The following is a 20,600-nucleotide window of genomic DNA, read 5'->3' on the forward strand; positions in this document are numbered from 1 at the left end:
CTTGGCATTGGCCGTCCGGCCGGTTTCCCTGCAACGGCCGTCGGCCCGGCGAGCACAGGCTCGTCGGTCACCCGACCTCCGCACCGCCAGTCGCCGACGTCGCGGACCACGCCCATGTCGCCCGGCTTTCCTCCGCCAAGGCACGACGGCCAGACCCGTTTTCTCGGGGTCGTCGGACGTTGGCGTGATCGCGTCGTCCACACCGCACCCCTCGGCCGTCATCGACCTCAATGTCACGCCTGGGTCCAGCAGCGGTGGTCGTCCGTCCGTCGAGATGCTAAGAAAGCAAGCACGGGCACCATGCCGCCCCCTGCATCTTGTTTGACGGAATGTCAACACCAACGCCACCAGTCGACGACCCCTTCTACAACCAGTACATGGAGGATGTGATCTTCGAGGATGGGCAGGGCCGTTCCTACGACCCCGAGGAGACCCGAAGTCAGGATGGCCGCGGCCAATTCGTCCCCGATGAAGAGACCAACGACCGTGCTGACTACAACCATGGTGACTCGTGGCATGAAGATGATGACATCTATTGCGAAAGTGATGGTGATGAAGAAGAAGGCAATGACGTTGATATTAGTGGCGAGCCATTGTTCATCGACGAGCCCACCCAAAGAGCGGAAGCACAAAAGAGGAGGAAGAGCATTCACACAGGTTCATATACCCAAGATGAGGACAAGTTGATTTGCCAATGTTGGATGGAGATTAGTCAAGATCCGAAGACCGACGCGCAACAAAAGGGCATCGTTTTTTGGACAAGAGTCCACAAAACATTCCATGAAAAGGAAGATGTTTGAACCCTACCAAATTACAAGCAACCGTGGCATCACCTCGATTCAAAAGAGGTGGCTGTTCATCCAACAAGAGTGCAACAAGTATTGCCCCGCATTTGAGAGCGTTGAAGCACGGCCCGTGAGTGGTCTCGGCATTGGGGACATGGTATGCTCTCCCCATCCTAGTCATTTCCTTGCTACGGCCATGAGACTTCGGCCTTTTATATGTTTGCATGTTCAATTGTTGTTCATCATGTGGTGTAGGCATTTCAATCTTTGGAGCCATTCAAGGCCCGGCACAATGACAAGCCATTCACTTTTACGCATTGTTGGACGATCATCAACAATTGCCTTAAGTTCAAGGACCAATACCGTGAACTTCAAAGGAAGAGAGGCATGAAGACGGCCAAGTTCGCCGAAGGTGGAGATGGCGAGGCATGCAAGAGGCCGAGGGGCAAGACCAACTCCAAGGTTGACGACATACGTGATGCCTCATCCATGGCATTGCATGACACTTTGCATGGCATGATGTCTCAAAAAGGATGTGAGGGACGAGAAGAAGCGGCAAAGCAAGGACGAGCAAATGAAGCAATACCTAGACCTTCAAAGGAAGAAGCTTGAGATGGAGGAGGCGGCAAGAGAAGGAAGCTCGACATGGAGGAGGCGGCCCAGAAAAGGCAGCTCGACATGGAGGAGGCGGCCCGGCAAAGGCAGCTCGATATCGAGGCCGACAGGCCAGGCAGAGACACCTCAACATCGAGGCCACCAATGCCGCCACCAAAGCGAAGGAGGTGGCCCTTGCGATCGTGAGCGTGGACTTGTCCAAGATGAGCGAGAAGACGAAAGCCTGGTTCGAGGCCAGACAGAAGGAGATGCTCGACGCTGACGACTTGAACTAGGTCGTTCGATCGACTGTGGCCATTCTTTTGGGAGGCTGGCATGGGTGCCGCCCGACCGCTGGGCCGGCTGTGTGCCGGTGAGAAAAACTTTCATTTTGGAGGCCAGCTGTGTTACCGGCGAGGACAACTGGAGGCTGGCTGTGTTGCCGGCCACTGGCTGATGTCGGCGATGGACATGTAGGCCGCTGGCTCTGTTGCCTGCGTGATGAACTGGGGCCATTGCCCTGATGAACTAGGGCTTGGCATTTGAAACCTTTTTTTAAATAGGCACAGGCAGAATGAGGGCAAACGTGGATGCACGGCCACCGCAACCCAGGATATGCTCGGACACGACCCTATCTCCCTACCCAAACGGACAGCATCCGGACGAAACGGACGTCCGTTTGGGATCGCGCGGTGGAGTTAGCCTGGGCTCATGGGATTGCTTTTTCAAAACGCAAGCTCGTGGGATTGTTGGAATCCGCGATCCTGTGGCAATGGTTGGATAGGGAAGACTTGAAAAAAGATGTGATCTTTGTTGTTCGACTTTTTTTTTGAGGGAATCTTTGTTGTTCGACTTGGACGAACATACATACCGGAGTTGAAAGAGACGGGCCCGCTGCATGCGGCCGAGAGATGAGAGTCCAAATTATGGCCAGGGAGATCGAGGATATATAGCTGACTTTGCGTCACCACAAGTTAGAAAAAGATGTGATGTTTGTTCTCCATACTGGAACTGAGGCGGGAAAAAGAAAAGAGCGGAGAGGAGAGAGGCACGCATTCATGCAGGTCTTGGTCTTGGACTTGGAAAAGAAAATCATTTCTTTTTCTCTTTGTGAGACTCGTACGTACAGTACTAGGTGTAGGTGACGGTGAGACCGGCCACGGCCGCATCGCAGTAGGCAGCTAGCTACGCGTACGATCGATTCCAAAAAGGAAAAAAATTGGGTTGATTCGACGCGTACGTGCACTACCATATTCGGATCGAAATCGAAAGAGAAGAAAACGATTACGTACGTGAGTTGAACGCTTCGACGCGTGCGAAAGAAACCCCCTCTATCTAAAGATCGATCGATCATTCTTATCTTTAGCGAACCGACAAGCTTGAGCATGCATGCGAGGACCGTCCCGGCCGGATGCTGCCACACCCGCGCGGCCTTCTTCCACGTCGCCGCCGCAATCACAACGCCTCTCGCGCACTCGCGAGATCCATGTCAAAGTAGGCCGTGCCATCCATTTTTCTTTTTCTTTTTTGAGCAAAAGAGGGTTTTTCCTCCGATTTTTATTAAAGAAACCAGCAAGCATCCGACAGGTTATCGTTTATAAACTGATCCTATTACAGCCCAGACAAAGTTCAGAGCCAAGACAGACAAAGAAATACTATAACCAAGGGAGGCCACTGTCTTCCATCCATTTAATTTGATAGCATGTCTCTCTAGCGATGCAGTTCATAACCGACAAGGGCTGACTTCTCCCCCGTGCATCGGACAAAGAAACAGTACACGCCCTCTAAAGAATAAAGATCGATCATTGTTGTCTCAGCAAGCTGACAAGCTTGAGCAAGTTCCGATGCGAGGACCCTCCCTCCCGGATGCTGCGGCACGCGACCTCCTTCCACGCCGCGGCCCTCGCCTTGACCCCCTCGTCACCGAGCAGCCGCGCGGCCTTGCTCTGGATCTCCACCTTCGCCATGACCCCTCGCTTGTCTCGCCGGCGCCTGGCGCCGGTGACCCACACGTTGCACATGTAGCTCTGGTTGCAGAACTGGTCCGCGAAGTAGGGCCAGCACAGGAGCGGCACCCGTGCAACACGCCCTCCACGGTCGAGTTCCACCCGCAGTGCGACACGAAGCATGCCACGGAGCGGTGCGAGAGCACGCGCTGCTGCGGCGCCCACCCCACCACCAGCCCCTGCCCCTCCACGCACCCGCCTGAACGCGTCGAGGTCGAACCGGTCCTGCCCGGGTCTGGTGGTGAACTTTGGGCGGACCACCCACAGGAACGGCCGGCCGGAGAGCGCGAGCCTGTCGGCGAGCTCTTGGAACTGCGTTGCGTCCAGGAAGCCGGAGCTGCCGAAGGCCACGTAGACGACGGAGCCGGGGGGTTGCACGTCGAGCCAGGCGAGGCAGGCGAGGTCCTCGGGCAAGAAGTGCCCGGCCGGCCTCGACGTGGGCGCGGCCAGCGGGCCGAGAGGCAGCGCGTTGGGGAGGAGGGCCAGAGCGTCGGGCTTCAACTCCATAGAAGTGTTGCAGATGACCACCTCGGCGAGTGGCATCGACAGGTTGGTCTTGAGGACATTCTGGATGTTGGTTCTGCGCCTCTCAGGGGCGCTGGTGCTGGCCAAGCTGACCCAGGGGATCTCCGACGCGTCGATGGGCGGCATCATGTGGATCTTCCCCTCCCCCTTTACATTCCCTAAATATGCTCCATATTCTCAGTCGATCTTAACCATACCCAGAATGAAAATGTTTGATTTGTTCTTACCACTTTCATCAAGAACGCCATCCTCTATCAATTTGGGGAGGTTCATCCTCAGAGCAAACTCGGCCGCGGAGTACGTCAAGAACGAGGCAACACGGGCACCCGCCGCGGTGCCACTTGCAGCGCCCCCGGCTTCATCAACCGCACCACCGCCGCCGCCCGGATGGCGCCCCATGGATAGGGCTAGTCCAGGCGTGGCCTATGCCTTGGTCCGCCCCTATACCAGGCCTTGGTCCGCCCCTATACCATATGGTGCCCTGCCTGCCTATACCGGTGGCTGGCAGCCCGGTGCTCGCCCTCACACCGGCGCGCCCGTCCTCGCGCCTCGACAGTTGATGGTCGCATACCGCACTGCTCCCTCCTACGCGCCACCGATCTACAACACCAGTCTGTATGCATCCTATGGTGCTCCATCGCCCCCTACATGCAGCAGTACAATGATGGTGTCTCTCTCTCTCTTTACGCCGATGCCGGCCCTACTGCCGACGCCACCACACCCGCAAGCTCCCATGACTACATCGGCCTCTACTTCGACTCCGAGCTGGGACCTAGCTGCTTTCTACAAGCCATGAACAACTTTGCTGCACAAGGGAACTCAGGTACAGATTGGATTTTCGATTCCGGTGCTTCTTGTCACATGTCTGCATCGAGTAATTTGCTTTCTTCTTGCACACCTTCGTCTTTTCCCTCTATTACTCTCGGTGATGGATCTTCTATTCCTAGTTACTGTGTCGGTCAGGCTCAAATCCAATCCCCAATTAAGCCTTTGCTTCTTCGTGATATTCTTGCAACTCCTGCTCTTATTAAAAATCTGATTTCTGTTCGCCAAATCACCACTGATAATCATGTTTCTGTTGAGTTTGACCCCTTTGGTTTGTCTGTGAAGGACTACCCGACCAAAGCCGAGATCGCTCGATTCAATAGCTCCGGTGATTTATATTCTCTCCATAGTGCTCCGGTCGCTGCTCCTCCAACATCTATGGTCGCCTCTATTGTTCTGTGGCACCAACGTCTCGGCCATCCCAATAAAAATGTGTTATCCACACTTCTTAGTGAATTTTGAATACCTTGTAATAGAGACTCTCATAATTCTTCTATGTGTCAGTCATGTCAATTGGCAAAACATGTTCGCCTTTCCTTTAGTTCCTCTCAATCCTCTAGTGCTTTTCATTTTGAATTACTTCATTGTGATCTCTGGACATCACCCATAAAAAGTGTATCTGATTTTAAGTATTATCTCGTGATTCTTGATGATTTTACTTATTATGTTTGGACTTTTCCTTTACGCAACAAATCCGACGTTTATAATATATTTCTTAACTTTCAACGCTATGTCCCAGTCCACTTTTTCTTCCCTATAAGATTCATCCAATGTGATAATGATCGTGAATTTGACAACTTTAAAAATCGAAATTTCTTTCTACAATATGGAATTCTCTTGCGCTTCTCCGGTCCTTATACCTCCCCTCAAAATGGCAAAGCCAAGCATTTTCTTCGTACTCTTAATGACATCATTCGCACTCTGCTTGTTCAATCTTCTATGCCTCCGAAGTTCTGGGCTGAGGTCCTCCATACGGCCACATATTTACTCAATATTCTTCCATCCAAAGTTAACCCACAAACTACTCCTTACTTCTCTTTATTTCTCTCTCATCCAAATTACTTCGACATTCGCGTCTTTGGTTGTCTTTGTTTCCCAAACTCCTACTCCACTTCTCCTAACAAACTTTCCCCACGCTCTACCCCGTGTGTCCATCTAGGTTTTTCTAACGAGCACAAGGGTTATCGTTGTATAGATCTTGTTAGTGGTCGTGTTCATGTGTCTCGTCATGTAACATTCGCTGAAAACATTTCTCCCTTTTCCGAGCATCAACAATTAGATCCCAACTCACCCACGCCGCCCACTAGTCCCTCTCGTCATATAATCATCTTCCCTTCTTTCACCCACCGACCTATCCAGAGGAACCAACCGAATCCTCTACCACGGTAGCGGATCCTGCCGCGACCACTTCTGTCATCACCTCTGTTCCAGCGGAGGAAAACCCATTACACTCTATCGCGGCAGACCTCCTGCCGCCGCAGTATTCACCGCCATCTCCCGCGTCCGCTTCCTCTGCTGCACCGGACGCGTCCACCACATCTTCCCCCACCCCTCCTCCTCATGCTATTCGCGTTCCAGCTCCGACTAACGATCATACCATGCGCACACGTGCCAAGTCCGGGTTCCATTTACCTGCAAAAGATCGTCTCAATCTTCATGCATCTCTATCTCCTTCCTCTCTACCCAAATCTTACAAATCAGCTCTCCTAGATCCTAATTGGGCCGCAACTATGAAAGATGAATATGATGCCCTTCTGCAGAATAACACGTGGCAGTTAGTTCCTCGTCCTTCCAGTACAAATATCGTTTTGGGAAAATGGGTTTTTCGCCATAAATTTAATTCTGATGGGAGTCTTGCACGTTATAAGGCTCGATGGGTATGCCGTGGTTACTCTCAGCAACACGACATCGATTATGATGAGACTTTCTCTCCAGTTATCAAGCCCAGCACTATTCGCGCTGTCCTTAGCATCGTCGTCTCTTTTTCCTGGCCAATTCATCAACTAGATGTCAAAAATGCTTTTTTTTCATGGCTCTCTTCAAGAAACAGTCTATTGTCAACAACCTCTTGGCTTCGAACATTCCTCCTATCCTAATCGTGTTTGTCTTCTTCAAAATTTTCTTTATGGTCTTAAACAAGCACCACGTGCCTGGTTCCAACGCTTTCCTACTTATGCTCAAACCATTGGTTTTACCCCTTCCCGTTCTGACACTTCACTCTTCACCTTTCATCACAACAACAACACCGCTTACCTTCTTTTATATGTTGATAATATTATCCTCACAGCTTCCTCACAACAATTTTTAGATCATATTATCTCTCTTCTTCGCCACGAATTCTCTATGACAGATTTACGTCTTCTTCACCACTTCTTAGGTATTGATGTTATCCGTGACTCCTTTGGTCTTTTCTTGTCTCAACGTCAGTACACTCTGGATCTTCTTTCTCGTGCTGGTATGCTTGATTATCAAACTTCCCGTACCCCTGTTTATACAGGTTCCAAACTCTCTGCCGACGGTGATCCTTTCTCCGATCCTTCTCTTTATCGTAGTCTTATCGGTGCACTTCAGTATCTCACTCTCACTCATCCTGAAATTTCTTTTGTTGTCTAACAAGCTTGTTTATACATGCATGATCCTCGTATTCCACACTACAATCATGTCAAACGTATTCTTTGGCATCTCAAAGGCACACTAGACTTAGGTCTTCATATCAACAAATCCTCTTCCACCTCCTTGACAACTTACTCTGATGCAGACTGGGCTAGTTGTCCAGATACTCGTAGGTCCACATCCGGATTTTGTGTTTTTCTTGGTAACAATTTGATTTCTTGGTCTTCAAAAAGGCAGGTTATGGTCTCCCGCTCGTCTGCTGAACCTGAGTACCATATTGTGGCTCATGCGGTTGCTTGTACGGTTTGGTTGCGCCAGTTGCTGTCGGAGTTGCACCGTTCTATTGAGAAAGCTACCATTATTTATTGTGATAATATTTCAGCTGTCTACATGTCAGGGAATCCGATTCAACACCGTCGCACCAAGCATAGTGAGATCGACATTCATTTTGTTCGAGAGAAGGTGGCTCTCGGTCAAGTTCGCGTTCTCCACGTGCCTACTTCTGCTCAGTTTGCTGATATCTTTACTAAAGGCCTGACGACTACTCCATTTCAAGACATTCGTTTCAGTCTCAACGTCGTCGAGCCTACCGTTGACACTGCGGGGGGATGTTAGAATACAACTTGTATTAGGATTATGACTCCTACTCGGTTTGTAATAACGCTAGGTCAGGTGCGGCTTAGCTCTTATATATACTTCTTGTACCGGCACAATATTGCATTAACAATTATTCAATATAATTCTACATCCACACGCCCTCCGAAGACGCTAGACGCACCACCGAGATGGTGGCTAGGCGGGGAAAAACTTATTCCATCTAAAGGAGCTGCCGTCATCTTGCCCTTCTGAACATAACATAAACCTTAGCAAAACTCAAGGAAATATAAAAACGGAGCCCTCCTGCCGGCAAGAACCGGGATCCACCTGTTTAGCGGCACCGCCGGCGGGAGGCATAAATTGTCCGACTAGGCCCTTTTTGAAGTGATGTGCGTGGGGTATCTTGTGTGTGCCGCTTAGCAGTTGTGATGGTTTTCGCCCAGTTTTCCATGATCAACTGGGCAATCTGGTTTTCGCTTGGTTTTCTTAATTAGCTGGTCAACTCTTATATTCTTAATGAATGCATGATAAGTGCCATTTTGAAAGAAAAAAAGCAGAAATTTTAACTATATTCTTGTCTTTTTATTTGTTTAATTTGCCATTTCTAATACGAGGCATATATATATTTGAAACAACGAGCCTTCTCACTGAAAACCACCAACAAGTTTTACAGTAACTCGAAAGAAAAAGTGAGTGAGAGAGAGAGACGTAAAGATTTCTAAATCACTTCCGACAAACCGTCCTAGAAGACTTTAGGGCTAGATGTAAAGGCGATGAGAAAAATCTTGATCTTACGGCCATGGTCAGTAGTTAGTCATGTAGTCACTCTCTAAAGGAATTAGAGTTAGACCAAGCAGCAACATAAAAGCTTGTCCCCTTGCGCTTTCGAACGGCTGCCTAGAGAGGTAAAATTTCACAATATATAGCTAATTCATATGCTCTGTTAATTGTACAAAATTTCGCTCAAACATATGATAAAGATCTTCTAGAGAAAAATATAAAATTCCACTTTGATATATCCAAGGCCATTTTTTTCTGATAAAGAACACCTCTATTAACTCAAAAATACCAAAATGCCATAGGACAGTCTTCTTGTAGCAATTCCCAACATGAAAAAAAAATCATTCTAACACGGATGCAGATCATGCCTTGCTCACCACCTCACTATATATAAAATAAAACTAAATCTAAGCCGTTTTGAGTTTTTTTTATATTTGTTGACGTAGATGTTCGGAGCCGTCCGATGTCTGGTGTCGTGATTCACGCAGTGTTGGGATGGGATCCCTGCTCTTCTAGCAAATTCACAAGCTTGAGAAGGCACTGATGCGAGGACCCTCCCTCTACAATGCTCGCACACGCCCTGTCCTTCCATGTGGCAGCCCTCGCCTTGACCCCCTCGTCGCCGAGCAGCTGCGCCACCATGCTATGGATCTCCTTGTTCGCCACAACCCCTCGCTCGTCTCGGCAAAGCTTGATGCCGGTGCCCCACACGTTGCACACGTAGCTCTGGTTGGAGAACTGGTCAGCGAAGTACGACCAACACAGGAACGGCACGCCGTGCAGCATGCCTTCCATGGTCGAGTTCCACCCGTAGTGCGACACGAAGCAGGCGACGACGGGGTGTGAGAGCACGCGCTGCTGCAGCGACCAAACCCTTGCCCTCGACGCGGCGCTTGAACGCGTCGAACCAACCTTCGGTGGCTCCGGTGGTGAAGTTTGGCCGGACGACCCACAGGAACGGTCGACCGGAGAGCGCGAGCCCGTCGGCAAGCTCCTGGAACTGCGTCGCGTCCAAGACGCCGGAGCTCCCGAAGGCCACGTAGACGATGAAGCCGGGGCCTGCGCGTCGAGCCAAGCGAGGCAGCTCAGGTCTTCTGGCAGTAAATGTCCGGCCGACCGCGACGTCGGCGCTACAAGTGGGCCAACGACAGCGCGTTCGGGAGCAGAGCTAGAGCGTCAGGTTCCATCTCCATGAAGCTGTTGCAGATGATCTTCGCAGCTAGCGACATCAACCGGTTGGTCCTCAGGACGTTCTGGATGTTGGTTCTACGCCTCTCGGTGGTGCTTCCAAGGCTGACCCAAGGGATCTCTGCCGTGTCAACGGGCGGCATCAGTTGGACCCTCTCGTTCCCCTTCACGTTCCCTGCGTACGTGGTGTTCATGTTCATGGTGCAGTGCATGTCTTGTGCAGCTGCAGGGGACATAAGCTACCGAATTAACAAACAATACTGCAATCGGTTCAAATATTTATACTGATGTTTATTATACTGCTGGCAAGATGTTTGGAATTCTTCATTTTAACTGTCTAGTAGCATAATCTCTTTGTTTAGTTGCTAGCTATTTTTTTGAAACGAGGCAAAAGATTTGCCATTTTCATTGATTAAGCAGAAGAGAATTACCCGGTTAGTTAACAGGAACCCGGGCGAAAACCGTCACAACACGCCCACACAAAGGGCACATCGGCCGACCTGGCACCGACAAAACCACACACACCGCCGAGGAGAGGACACCGTCGAGGTTGATTGCAATGTCATCGTCGTCACCTCTCCCTGAGCAGGCGACTCCGACATTGGCGCTGACGACCCGTCAAGACCCCTCCGAACGAACGACACCCAAGGACCTCATCGACCAAAGCCAAACAATCGGCCGAGATGTCGAAGACCGACAGCTCCAATTTTGTTGATGCGCTTCATGGGAGAAAGTTGCAAGCCTCGTACCGACCTAGTCCATCGCAACCTCCGGAGAGCACCGTCCGCTGAAACCGCCCTCATTGAGTCATTGTTACCGCAGGGGCCCCGCCATGAGCAGCTCTGACTTCTTTGTCACAGCGAGAAGCAAACATAGGCACACCCATAGGCGCACCGGACCGCCGACATCAGAAGGACGAGCCGTGACCCAGCTCCACGCGCCACCATCGTTGTTGCCGCACGAGTCGCAACGCCAACATCTCGCATCACCGGTTGGGCACCAGCCAACCGTGATGCCGTGTGCGTCCAGTCCAAGGGAAGCACAAAGAGGGATCACCTGTCTTCAAAGCAACGCCCCAAAGGAGGAAATGCCGCAAGGACGACGTCGTTGCCTAACTGAGCCGTGTCTAGGCTTTCACCTGAAGAGCTCGATCCAGAAGTAGATGCTGCGCATAACACGACGGTGCCTCCAAGCAGGATAGCGACGCCCACGGGCACCGCCGCCGGCGGCCGACAATACCGGCAAGCCTTTCCCCTGAAGCAGCGCAGACCATCACCTCCATGTAGTCGACCAAGACCGATAACACCTCCGCTGACCCGCACACACCTGACGCAGCGGTCACGCCACCGCCACGCAGGGCCACCTCAAACCTCGAAGCTTGCGAGAACCAGCAGATTTGGCACCCACCTCACGCTGCACCACCACACAGCCACAGACCCTCCTCGCAACACCGGAGCCGGGGGGAGGACTGCCACACCATCCCGAAAGCTGCTAGGGCCAGCTACCGAGCCCAAAGGAACGAAGCCGCAGCGCCAGCCGCACTGCCCAACCACATACAACCACCAGCCCGAAGCACCAAGCTGGCACAACCTCCCACCACCGTGGAAGAGCCAGATCCGGTCGCAGCCGGCAGATCTGACGAGCTGCAGCCACCGGATTGCTGAGAGAGCCGCCAGGAGCCAGCCCGAAGTCGAATGCGAGGAGGACGCCGAGATCCATCGGAGAAGAAGGGGGGCGCCACCCACACCTGGCTCGCCGGGGAGAGACGCCGGCGGAAGCCCACCGAGACAACGCTAGACATCTTATAGCTGTAAAGGACGAGCGAATGAGCGAGCCGTTGGAGACAGGGGCGGGCGAACGGGCGTGCGCGGTGCGCGCGTCGGCGAGGCCGGCGTCGGCGACCGGCTGGCAGCTGGTGCGTAGGGGCTCGGGGAGCCCGCCGAGGCGCGGCCCGCAAGCCCCGGCCCCGGAGTCGCCGGCGGGCAGGGCGGCACGGCCGGGGGGCAGCCGCTTTTGGGCCCTTGCGGGGTCGGAGTCGGAGGCGGAGGCGGAGTCGGAGTGCGAGACGGCGGATTGCGCTGCGGGGGGCCGAAGGGCGGCGCCGGCGGGACCAATGATTGGCGACTTTGTGGCGTTCGCTGCGAGGGAGCAGCCTGGGTCGGCGCGGCGACGTCGTAGGTTCGCGCCGGGAGGTAGGGGCCACCGGGTGTTGGCGGCGCGCGTTTGGAAACCGGCGACGCCGCCCAGTGGAAACGCTGCGGCGGTGGCAGCCGGGGCCATTCGGTCCAAATTGGCGGGGCTGCTGGTTGGCGCAGGGGAGGCGTCGACGGCGGCGGCAGGCGAGCGGGAGTGGCCGCGTCTGGCCTGCACCCCCACCCCCGGCTGCACGGTGGCGGCGGCGGCGCCGACGCCGGCGGCAGGGACCGGGGCAGGTGCGTCCCTGGTGATGGAACCTAGGGTTGCGGGAACCGGGTGCCGGGCCGTCGTGGGCCCTGATGGTGCGGGGCCTGTCTCGGCTTGCGCGGGGCCGCCCAGGCTGGAAGTGGCTGTGGTGGAGGGCCCGGGGCGGCCTACGCTAGGTCGAGAGCGGTCCAGCCCACCTGGTCAGCCCAGTCGCCCTGCGCTTGGGTATATATGGGTGGCAAAGGGCAGTCGGGAGCCCTGGTTAGGGTTTCCTGCTGCCAAAAGAGAAGTGCGGCGCTGGGCTCACCTGGCTTGGCTCATCAAGCTTGCTCCCCCACTCTCTCCCCTTCGCAGATCCTTCGCGCAGGCGGTGATGGGGGACCGGCGGGCTGAGAAGAGGCCGATGGAGGCGACGGATCGGCGGGCGGAGAAGAGGCCGATGGAGACGGCGGATCTGGAGGCGGAGCGCAGGCGGGAGCGGGATCTGCGCGAGAAGGCGAAGAGGGCGATGCGCGACAAAGGAGATGACAGAGGCGAGAGGGAGCTTCGTGCGGCGCGGGAGGAGCGCGGCACGCAGGCGGAGCCACAGGGTTGCGAGGGAGATTGGGGTCCTCCTCCTCCATGGTGGATCCAGCAACAGCAAGAAAAGAAGCAGAGGAAGAAGGCCGCGCAGCGGCGTCGGGAGCTGGAACGCAAGGCGGTGGCGCACCCCTTGTGCGGCGGGGGTCATGGGGATCCCCTGGCACAGCAGCAGCGGGCGTCGGCCGAGGCGCGCGGGGGGTTGCCGATCCTGATAGCAAAGGGAACGGTGGGGGAGCCAATCCCGGTGGAAGATGTGCCGGAGGTGGAATGCTTCAAGTGCGGCAGACTTGGACACTACCAATCCAAGTGCACTTTCAAGCCACTATGTGTGCTGTGAAAGGAGGAGGGCCATGCCTCCGCTGCTTGCCCTTCGCGTGGCAAGGCGGTTAAGCTTCAGATTATGGGGAGTGCGATTACGGGAGAGGGCTTCTTTTGTCTCGAATTTGCTGAAGATGCGGAGGAGGAACGGCCGGTGGACCAGAAGGTGGCTAATGCGGCAATCCTCTCGGCGGACCCGGGCAAACTTAACCTAAAGATTCTAAAACAGGAACTCAAGAAGATCGTCACGAGTGATTGGGACTGGCAGGTTACGCAGGTGGTCGACGATGACTTCCTGGTGGTGTTCCCCTCTGCGGATCTTCTGCACATGGCCAAGTCAAGTGGAAAACTTTTCCTCCCCTCTCATGACATAACCGCAAGGGTGCGGGATAGAGTGTATGAGGTGATCCAACCGATGAGCATGCCGGAAGTGTGGGTTAAGCTTCACGGCATCCCACAAAAACACCACAGGGAGGATAGGGTCAAGGAAGGCTTTAAGATGCTGGGGCGCCCAATTATGGTGGATGAAATGTCGCTTATCCGGTTGGGGCCGGTAAGGATGAAACTTGCTTGCAAGGCACCAGAGAAGTTGAATGGCACGGTGGAAGTTTGGTTTAACCATGAAGGGTATCAAGTTAAGGTCGAGGTGGAGCGGCCGAACCCGCGTAGGGGCGTGGGTGGCGCGGGGTCGGGTGTGGGGGGCTCGGGCTCGGGCGCGCCCCAGCCTCCACCCCCACCCAAAGAGGGGGCAACGGATCCGGAGGGTCCTTGTGTTGACAAAGGCAGGTCAGAGGCTGGGCAGGGCTCTGGGCAGCAGCGTTTGGATGTGGTTATGGGAGGGGAAGAAGAGGATCTCGAAGACAGCATGCTGGACACCTCCATTGACACAGAGACATGGAACCAGTTGGGTGTGATGGAAGGGCAGGCGATGGTGGTGGCGACCCAGGACACGGCAGTTAGCGGCCCGAACCTGGCGCGTGACTTGGCAGGTGCCTTTGACGAGTACGGATCCAACTTACCGCAGCTGCTACCTACACCTCGCCCCTCTTTGGTCCTGGCGTCGGGGACAGTGGTTGGCGCAGGGCTGGAGGGGGGAGGACTGCAATTCCCTCCTCTCCGTTGGCGGCGCAGGCCGGGGTTGCTGAGCTCAACAAGGATAGCCCTACTCCTGGCTCCGGAAAGCGGGGCTCCGGGGGAGCGGGCAGGCCGCCCAAGAAGACGGCGGGCAGGAAGCCAGGTCCCAAGACCGCGGCTCAGCCTGCTGCAAGCATGGCAGCGTCCTTGCGTGGCGAGCTGGGGTCGGAGTTGGCGGCGCGTGATGTGGGCTGCAAGGCCAAGCGCTCCAAGGCCACGCCGGTGGCGACGCGGGAACCAAGCACTAGGGCGAAGACCAAGCTGGGGGATCTGTCTTCTCTGGAGAGCGCGAAGCTGAGGGTAGCGGACAAGAACTTGGACGTGTCAGGTAACCCCCTTCCCTCTTTTACAATTCTCAGCGCGTTCTCAGACGACCATCTTGCGTCGATTTTACTTGATAGTGGAGTGGAGCTGGGGTCTAGTTCTGCTGATATTATCCCGTTAGTCCGGGCGCGTGAAGAGGCTCAGGTTGCCTTGGCCGAGGCGGCAGCGCGTTGCCAGGCCTCGGATGCACAGGAAAACTGCCCAGGGGGGCAGTTGGTGGTGGTGGTGCCAGAAGGGGAAGCAGAGCCGAGGGAAGGCTCTGACTTACCCTCTTCCAGTCGTGTGCCGGCTAGGAAGCGCGTGCAAAAGGCGGTGAGCTCGCGAGGAGTTCGCCTCCGTAACCGAGTGTTGTAATGCGATTTTTATTCTGGAATATTCGGGGTTGTGGGCACGTAGGGCGTCGCACGCAGCTCCGGGAATATATGGCCAAGGAGCGCATCGATATAGTTTCGTTACAGGAAACCATTAAGGCCGACTTTGCGCATAGGGATCTTCTGGCGATTGATCCTTTACAGCGGTTTAACTGGCGCTGGGTGCCTTCTGCGGGCCATTCGGGTGGCCTGCTCATGGGTTGTAATGAGGACGTTTGTGAGGTCCTGGCGTGGGATTTTGGGGTTTTTTGCATTATGGCCACGGTTAGGCAGCGGGCTTCGAACCTGGTGTGGGCTGTCATTGGGGTTTATGGGCCTACGGATCACTCGAGGTCGGCAGGCTTCCTAGATGAGGTTTCTGCGATGGTAGGGGCCAAGCGGGCAGCGAACCTCCGGTCATTGTGGGAGAAGATTTTAACTTGATCCGAGCGGGGTCGGATAAGAACAATGGCAATGTGGACTGGGCTAGGGTGTCCCTTTTCAAGGATGCTATTGCGGCAGCCTCGCTTCGGGAGGCTGCTCGGACCGGAGCGAGATTTACGTGGACCAACAAACAGCTCCGCCCGGTTAGGTCAGTTCTTGATCGTGTCTTCTTCACCCCGGAGTGGGAAGCGCTTTTTTCGATGTGCTCTTTAGTGGCCGAAACTAGGATCGGATCTGATCACATCCCTCTGATCTTCTCCTCAGGGGAGGAGCAGAGGCGCCGTAGCAGCAGATTCTTTTTCGAATCTGCCTGGTTCGAAGCAGAGGGCTTCGAGGCCATGGTGCATGAGCGGTGGGCGGCCATTGTGTCGCAGGTGGGCCCCCAAAGGGGCCTGGCTGAGTTTTGGTCGGCGGCGGCAGCTAAGCTCCGCGCTTTCCTTAGGGGATGGGGAGCGAATTTTGGTAGCGAATCCAAAAAGGAGCGGGCCAAGATTTTGGCCCAAATAGCAACGCTTGATGCGGAAGCAGATGTGCGCATGTTCTCCGAGCAGGAGTGGGCGCTGCGATATGCGCTGGAAGAACAAGTGCTCTCCATCCTGAGAGCGGAAGAGGAGTACTGGCGCCGTAGGGGCGGCATCAAGTGGGTGACCAAAGGTGACGCAAACACAGGGTACTTCCATGCGTTCGCCAATGGGAGAAAACGTAAAGGTTCTATTCTACGCCTTAACCACGGGGATAGGGTTTTGATCACCCAGGCAGAGATTTGCAATCACATTTATGATTTCTTCATTGGCCTGTTGGGGATGGCTGAGGAGAAGCAGCTCTGCCTTCGGGAGGATTTGTGGGGTCCTCACGAACGGGTTTCTCAGGAAGAAAACGCAGGACTTGTCTTGTCTTTTCTGCCGGAGGAGATTGATCGTGCGCTGTCTTCCATGAAGACGGGCACGGCCCCGGGGCCTGATGGGTGGCCGGTGGAGTTCTTCAAAAAATTCTGGCCTAGCCTAAAACATGTGTTCCACGCAATTATCAATGGCTTCGCGTTGGGACAGGTGGACCTGGCTCGTTTAAATTTTGGGGTGATTAGTCTTATCCCCAAAGTTAAGGGCGCGGACAACATCAGGTTATTTAGGCCTATCACGCTCATTAATGTGCCATTCAAGTTGTGCGCCAAAGCCTATGCTGTCAGGCTGACTCCTATTGCTCAAAGGGTGATCAGTAGGAGTCAGACTGGGTTCATCAAGGGGCGCAATATATTGGAGGGACCAGTGGCGCTTGCGGAGATCGTGCATGAGCTTAAACGTACAAAAGGGCAAGGAGTATTGCTCAAACTTGACTTCGAGAAAGCCTATGACCGCGTGAGCTGGGAGTTTGTGCGGGAGGTGCTGCTCAAAAAGGGTTTTGACGCAGGCTTTGTTCATAGGATGATGCACTTGATTAGCTGTGGGAATACAACGGTGTCGATCAACGGGGAGATGGGTAAATTTTTCCGTAACAAAAGGGGTCTTCAGCAAGGAGACCCTAGCTCCCCTTTGATCTTTAACTTTGTGGCAGACGCACTTGCTGCGATGGTCGCGAGGGCCCGAGGGGCGGGTCACGTGAAAGGCGTAGTGCCACACCTCATCCCAGGGGGGTGACGCATCTGCAATACGCGGATGATACAATGTTGTTATTTCAGCCTGATGATCACAGCATCGCTACTATCAAGCTGCTCCTCCTAGCTTTTGAAATGCTATCAGGGCTCAAGATTAATTTCCTCAAAAGTGAGGTAATTATAATGGGATTGGACCAGCTCGAACGTGTCCGAATAGCCAATCTCCTTAATTGTAAACTAGGGAGTTTTCCAATTAAGTACCTAGGGCTACCGATCGCGCCTAAAAACCTTACCATCTCCGAATGGGAACCGTTGTATGGTAAGGTTGCCAATAGGGTTAGCCCATGGCGGGGACGCTTTATGTCTTCGGCGGCTCGGTTAATTCTTACCAACTCGAGCCTGTCTTCCCTCCCTCTTTTTACAATGGGGATGTCCTTGTTAGCTGATGGGGTGCATGGGAAGTTAGATACGCCGCGCTCAAAATTCTTTTGGGAAGGAGCGGGTCACAAAAGGAAATACCATATGTTAAAATGGGCGGCGGTCTGCCAACCTAAGAAGCATGGTGGGCTAGGGATCACTAGTTCTAAACTTATGAACGTGGAGCTGCTATCAAAATGGTGGTGGAAGCTAGCGGCTAAGGAAGAGGGTCTGTGGGCAGACCTTCTGCGGGCCAAATACTTCCCGGACGGGGATGTATTTAACGCCAAGGCTTCGGGCTCGCCGTTTTGGAATGGGCTCCAGGCGGTTAGACCAGCCTTCTCGCTGGGGGCGAGATTTGAGGTGAATAGCGGCAACTCGACTAGGTTCTGGTTGGATCGCTGGTTGGGTGACAAGCCGCTTTGGCAGGAGTTCCCGCAGTTATATCAGGTGACGGCGGACCCGCTACTCAGGGTGGGAGAGGCTCTTCGCGCTACGCCGCCTTTGATTAACTTTCGGAGACAGTTGAATGCGGCGGAATTAGCAAGTTGGGGCTTGCTTCAGGCGCGGCTGGAACAAATTTCGGTAAATCTAGATGAGGATACGGTTTCTTGGGACCTCTCCGTGTCTCGGAAATTCTCAGTGAAGTCCCTTTACAATAAGCTGACAGAGGGCACTGCGTTGGATACTGCCAGGAACCTTTGGAAGGCTAGGGTGCCGTTAAAGATTAAGATCTTTATGTGGCAGTTATTTCGCAATAGGCTTCCGACGGCGGAGAACGTAGCTAAACGGAATGGGCCTTCGGACGGGACGTGCGTGGTATGTGAGTCGCTAGAGGACGCGAACCACGCCATGTTCCAATGCACTCTGGCCCGCTTTGCCTGGAGCGCGGTGCGACAGGTTTTCCAACAGAATTGGAATCCTAGCACTGGGTCTGAGCTGCTGGCTATTTTACAGGCACAAAGGGGTGCCAAGGCCAGGATATTGTGGACCTGCGTAGGGGCCTTACTCTGGTCCCTTTGGACTATGCGTAATAAAATGACTATGGAACATAAGTTTCCTTCCAATCCTACTGATGTTATCTTCAAATGCCATTTATTTTTACAGAGTTGGGCACCGCTGGGGAAGCAAGGTGATGCAGACCATTTGAAGAGCACTATGGAGAAGATCGCTACATGTATCCCAAGGCTGCGGCAAGCGAATTGAAGCGTATCTTGTTCCTCTAGGGTCTTGTTTGTGAGCTAGAGTGGGTCGGGTCCCCTCTTAGTTTGTTGTTTTCATTATGGCGTGCGTGGCTGTTGTAGCCTATTGAGACTGTGGTGTTATGTGTGGTATGTGGCGTGCAAACCTTGGATGCTGCCTAAGTGGCTTTATTAATTTAAAGTCGGACGCGTCTAGCGTCTTTGTTCCAAAAAGACAACGCTATCACGCAGAGCAGCCAAGGGGACCGAGCCTCCCCCACCGGGAGCCGCCACCTCCAGGCAACAAGCGCCCCCCGCCACCGCCGTCCGCCACACGGGCTTAGCCCGGCGGCATCCTCCGGTGACGGTGGTGGGAAGGGAGGGGACGAGGAAGGAGTCCGACGGCGCAGTTGTTGGCTTCAGCCCGTGTCGCCAGAGAGGCGACGCAGGGGACGGGTAGCGGAATATGATCTTTACTCCTAGCTAAACAAATTCAGCAGTACAACAAACATTAGTATAAATAGGTTTAGTTGCTAGCCAAACTTTGAACCTGACGCCGGCCAGCTGCACACACAACCGAATCCTGAATCTCACTACACCGCCGGCCCGGTTTGCCTGTAGAGCGTAACCGCGACGAAGTAGAGGTCGCCGCCAACCTTGGATTGGAATCATGTCCCTGAATCTTGTATTCTTGTCCCATGTGCAAACTGGTGGTTTGTCTGAATGAACCCGCAGTCATGATTCAAGCAGTGCGAATTCACGTCGCCATCGTTCTGTAGGCATGTGTTGGAATCCTTCATTTTAGCAGTTCGCCCGGATAAGAAATAACTATGCTAGTACTCCCTCGGTAAACTAATAAGTATAATAGTAGCATTTAAATCACTAAAGTAGTGGTCTAAACACTCTTATATTACCAATCAAACTATTTAAGTTTGTATACATAGTATGGACTTACAGTGGCGTAGATGTACAACCTAGAGTTATCGTCACCCAAAACTAAAGGATACACCTGCAACATTGCGACTTATCAAAATGAGTTTTGTTCCAGATAAAATTCACCACTACTTTGTCATTCGTGGGGAAAATAGACTCCAGATGAGCACTTACGGCCATTCCAACAGCTATTTGATTCTTGATGTCAGGCGGATCCGTGCGGATGGGGACAAACTGCCTCTCGTGAGGACTAGCAATAAGGTGGTAATTCTTTGAGAACTCATTGTGCTCCACTTGTACTTTCCAGATGGGGATTGTAGCGCTGGCTCCATGATATTGTCTGTTTACGGCATATGCAGCAGCTATATGCAACCAAAGCATTCATTGTCAATAACTCCAAAACTGTTGCTTAATATCCACCTATTTTTGTTCCAAAAGTATCCACCAAGAGCTTTGATGGTGTATACTAAGAAGACTAGGCCCGTAAGGGTTCTATTTTTCTGGGCTTTTTGAACTTTTTTACCTTCTCTGTTAGGGCGATGCGTGTGCGTGAAAGTGTTCTAGGATGTATCCGATCTCATTCTTCCTTTGCTTGGTCTGTTTAAACATGTTTTGTTTATTGCTGAATGGGTGTGGTGGGCTCTCCTGGAAGGTTCTTCCTTAAAAAAGAGGTGTATGGGCTGGTTTGTCTCATGCCAAAAGATGTATGGGCTGATTTTGCTTTGTGCACCGCTGGGATGGCTCACGCATGGATGTGGCCACATTTGTCTGTTGTATAGTACATGTTGCAGGCAGGGAGGGCGCTGCCTCGAGCTTCGGAGCAAACTCTGCAGAAAATTTTATTTTAAGAGCTCACGTTGTGACTATCAAAATTTGTTTAGTTCCGGATAAAATTCACCTCCACTTGGTCATTCATGGAGAAAGTAGAGTCTAGATGAGCATTCACAACCATTCCAACAACTATTTGATTATTGATGTTAGGCCGATCCGTGTCTGGGATGAGGATAAAC

The 20,600-nt window shown here is 53.4% G+C and overlaps 1 pseudogene; it reads right to left on the minus strand.

The window, feature by feature from the left end:
* Positions 1-3,059: 3,059 nt before the first annotated feature.
* LOC123101601 (uncharacterized) lies at positions 3,060-10,125 on the minus strand (annotated as a pseudogene).
* Positions 10,126-20,600: the final 10,475 nt, after the last annotated feature.

This window comes from Triticum aestivum, chromosome 5A, assembly GCF_018294505.1.
Source record: "Triticum aestivum cultivar Chinese Spring chromosome 5A, IWGSC CS RefSeq v2.1, whole genome shotgun sequence".
Classification (NCBI taxonomy): Eukaryota; Viridiplantae; Streptophyta; class Magnoliopsida; order Poales; family Poaceae; genus Triticum; species Triticum aestivum.